This window comes from Numida meleagris, chromosome 1, assembly GCF_002078875.1.
Source record: "Numida meleagris isolate 19003 breed g44 Domestic line chromosome 1, NumMel1.0, whole genome shotgun sequence".
In the NCBI taxonomy this organism is placed as follows: domain Eukaryota; kingdom Metazoa; phylum Chordata; class Aves; order Galliformes; family Numididae; genus Numida; species Numida meleagris.
Genome location: NC_034409.1, coordinates 193,664,816 through 193,669,088, shown reverse-complemented (window position 1 = coordinate 193,669,088; position 4,273 = coordinate 193,664,816). Strand labels below are relative to the sequence as shown.

Genomic DNA, 4,273 nt, shown 5'->3' with positions numbered 1-4,273 from the left:
TACCCCCTCCTCCCGCATCCCACCTCCTCGTACCCCATCCCCATTCCTCATCCCATTACCCTCCCTCCATCCTCACCCCCCGGACCCCCCTGGACCCCTCACCGTGCACAGCAGCGCAGTAGATCCCCGCTGCGCTCCGCTCCCGCTCGCGTTCCCACCGCCCGTCCCCGCCGCACGCACAGCGCGCTGGGAGCTGTAGTCCGACACTGGGAAATGGTTCCCAAGGAGCTGGGGGGCCCTCGGCATCGGGGCAAAAAACGGCGATTTGGGGCAATTTGAGGTCCCGAAGCACTTTGTGGGGTCGCTCCGGGGTTGGTGGTCCTGGGGGATGCTGCGGGTGGGAGGGGGCTGCTGGTCCTGGGCGGGGGTCACAGCGTCACCTCCATCCCACAGAGCAGAGGTGAGGTCAGAGTTGGGCTGAGTCACAGCCTGAATGTGAGAGCCCTCAAAAGTGGGGACCTACGAAGGGTCCCCCCCCTCCCAGAGCCCCCGTCCCCCCCCCTGCGATCCACACAGCATCACACGGACGGAGCGGCCGCGTGATTGAGAAGAATAGGGAAAAAAAGCAGCTGGGAATTCCAAGCCAATGCTGAGTGCTTGGGGAGATGGTGTGGGGGGGTCTCCTGGGGGGCACAGCTCAGAAGGGAGCCTCGAGGCCATGGGGTACAGAGAGGCTGGGGGGGCATGGGGGAGTCATGGTGCTTAATGCCTCGATGCGGTATCCCAGCATCTGGGGCCAGCGTGGTGGGAGGGGGAACGCCTTCTGCAGGGACAGCCCCAATGTGACACCAGGTTTGGGGGGCTCATAAAGCGGGGGGGGGTAGGGGAGGGTCGGCAAACCCCTGGCTCTGCAGAACAGCATTTGGGAACGCTGCTGCCTTTGGGGTCATCACGACAGCCCCCCTTGTGCCGAAACCCGCGACGGGAAGGGGACAAAACCGCATCTCTTGGGGGGGAGCAGGTCCCCACGGCTGCCCTGCGTGAAACCCCGTACAGCAAACCCATGTGCAAGGAGCGCGGCGTGCAGACGTGCGGGCGCTCACGGGGCGGGATTTGGAGGCGAGGAAGGGGCACGTTCCCTACGGCCGACCCCGGCAGCGCCCCAAATCCCCGGGGCTGCTTGGCATCGCGCGGCTTCAAATCCGACTCGGGTTATTTATAGCCGGGGTTGGGCTGCTGATACAGATGTTCGTTAAGCGTCGGGCAGCCCCGCATGCAAAAGCCGCATCTATTCCAGCGGGCTGCTCACCCGCAGCCTCTCCTCTCCCTCCCTCCCTCCCTCCCTCTGGCGTTGGCTTTGCTGTGTCAGGCAGCAGAAGGAATTCAATCGATGGGCGATGGCGGCTATTGCTCTGCACAGCAGCTCGCTCGTGTTGTGACTTTCGGAAAGAGCTGCACGGCCCCAAATTCGACTCGGGGTTGCTTTGTTCTGCAACGAATTAGGGAGAAGATCCCCATAGGAAGAGCGAGGCTTTGGCCGAAACGTTGGCCGGTGTCGGTCGGGCCCTCGGTGCCTGACGCTTTTCCTCCGTGCACTGTGAGCTCTGCCACAGTGGTTGGCATAATTTGTCTCCTTGGCAGCAGAAGGACATGCCACCGAAAGAGAGAAATAGATCATAGAATCCTAGAATGGCCTGGGTTGAACAGGACCTCAAAGATCACCTGGTTTCAACCCCCTGCTGAGTGCAGGGTCGCCAACCACCAGCCCAGGCTGCCCAGAGCCACGTCCAGCCTGGCCTTGAATGCCTGCAGGGACGGGGCATCCACAACCTCCTTGGGCAACCTGTTCCAGTGCCTCACCACCCTCCGAGTGAAAAAATTCCACCTAATATCCAACCTAAACCTCCCCTGTCTCAGTCTAAAACCATTCCCCCTTGTCCTATTGCTATCTACCCTCACAATCGATCCCCCTCCTGTTTATACGCTCCCTTCAAGTACTGGAAGGCCACAATGAGGTCTCCCCGGAGCCTTCTCTTCTCCAAGCTGAACAAGCCCAGTTCCCTCAGCCTTTCCTCATAGGAGAGGTGCTCCAGCCTCTGATCATCTCAGTTGCCCTCCTCTGAACTTGTTCCAAGAGCTCTGTGTCTTTCTTGTGCTGGGGGCCCCAGGCCTGGACGCAGTGCTGCAGATGGGGCCTCACAAGAGCTCAGGAGTGGGGGACAATCCCGTCCCTGTCCCTGCTGGCTGCTCCTCTTTTAATGCAGCCCAGAACACAGTTGGCCTTCCGGGCTGCCAGTGCACACTGCTGGCTCATGTCCAGCTTCTCATCCACCAGGACCCCCAAGTCCCTCTCTGCAGGGCTGCTTTCAAGTACTTCTTCCCCCAGGTTGTATCAATACCTGAGATTGCCCCGGCCCAAGTGCAGCACCCTGCACTTGGCCTTGTTGAACCTCATTAGGTTCTCGTGGGCCCACTTCTCCAGCCTGTCCAGGTCCCTCTGCATGGCTTCCCTTCCCTCCAATTTATCGACTGCACCGCTCAGCTTGGTGTCATCTGCAAACTTGCTGAGGGTGCACTCGATTCCATCGTCTGTATCATTGATAAAGACATTGAAGAGCACCGGTCCCAGGACTGAGCCTTGGGGGACACCACTCGTGACCGGCCTCCACCTTGACCCAGAACCATTGATCACAACCCTTTGGTTGCGTCCAGCCAACCAGTTCCTAACCCACCGAACAGTCCATCCTTCAAATCCATACCTCTCCAATTTGGAGAGCAGGATGTGATGAGGGACCCTGTCAAAGGCTTTGCACAAGTCCAGGTAGATGACATCCATCACCCTCCTCCCATCCACCGATGCTGTCACTCCATCCTAGAAGGCCACCAGATTGGTCAGGCAAGATCTGCCCTTGGTGAAGCCATGCTGGCTGTCAGTAGATGCTCTCTTCAACGTGGCAGTGGGTTTTCACGGGGTTGGAAACGCATCGCGCTGCTCCCATGGGTTCCGGTTGGGAGGGAGGGAGGGAAGGCAGCAGCACCCTCACCCCAAAAGCGACGGCATTAAACCATCCCCAGAGCTCTCTGCTGTCCTGCGCGGAAGGAAACGATGCCGGCGCAGGATTTTGGAGGACTGAGTTTTCTTTTTTCTTTTCTTCAAACTGGCTTCGTTTTCAGCTGGCTATGATAGATCTGGGGCGTGCTGGGCACCATCTCCCTCCCAAACAGATTTGGGAGCTGGGGGGGGGTTGCTTCTCTTTCCGGCTGGCGAAGATAGGAGGCTGGAAGAAGGGAGAGAGGTGGACGTGGGATGCAGGAGGCTCAAAGCACACACTGCCCCTTGTTTCTGTAGCAAGCAAGTGGAGCTCATTAGGAGACCAACTTGGAGACTTCCAATTTGCTCCTCCTCCAGCTGGGCTCCGTCCCATTGCACGTGGGGCTGCGCCGCGGCGATGCTGTCACAGCAGCTCGGGGCTTGGTGGGGACCGGTGCTGTGCATCCCAGAGCCTTTGATTTTGGGTAGGAAAGCGAGGATTTCTGAACCCGTTCACACGTCTCACACGACCAAGTGAATCACAGAACCACAGAATGGCTGGAGTTGGAAGGGACCCCTCAAGGCCATCGGGTCCCATTCCCCTCAATGCACAGGGACACCCCCAGCTCCATCAGTGCTCACAGCCCCGTGCCCTGAGCTTGGTTGTCTGCAGGGATGGGGCCCCACCACCTCTCTGGGCAACCTGTGCCAGGGCCTCACTGCCCCTATCGTAAACAATTCCTTCTTTATATCCAATCTAAATCTCCCCTCTTTTAGTTTGAAGCCATTTCCTCCTGTCCTGTCACACAGACCCTGCTGAAGAGTCTGTCCCCTTCTTCCTTACAGCCCCTCCAGGTCCTGGAAGGCCGCTCTCAGGTCACCTCGCAGCCTTCTCTTCTCCATGCTGCACAGCCCCAGCTCTCAGCCTGTCCTCGCAGGAGAGCTGTTCCATCCCTGGATCATTGCTGTGTCCCTCCTCTGGACGCGCTCCATCAGCTCCATGTCTCTCCTGCACTGAGCACTCCCCATCTGGACGCAGTGCTCCAGCTGAGGCCTCACAGCGCAGAGCAGAGGGGCAGGATCACTCCCTCTCCCTGCTGGCCACGCTGCGTTTGATGCAGCCCAGGATCTGGTTGGCTTTCTGGCCTGGGAGGGCACAGCGCTGGCTCATGCCCAGCTTCCACCCCCCCCCCATCAAATCCCCCCCAGGTCGCTCCCAGCCACCCCCCCCCCCGCGGCTCTCGGTGCGGCAGCGCGGGGCGATGCGCTCCATCCGCCGCACGGGGGGGTCCCGAACCCGAA

General features: G+C 59.9%; 1 protein-coding gene across 2 annotated transcripts in view; it reads right to left on the bottom strand.

Moving 5' to 3' along the window:
* Positions 1-441, bottom strand: part of PLEKHB1 (pleckstrin homology domain containing B1) — a 9,445-nt gene extending 9,004 nt beyond the window's left edge. Inside the window, exon 1 of one of the 2 annotated variants that reach the window (XM_021384126.1) lies at positions 103-441. The gene's annotated coding sequence lies outside the window, so the exon portion shown is untranslated. The remainder of the gene's footprint in view (positions 1-102) is intronic. The other variant, XM_021384125.1, reaches the window with a different exon arrangement.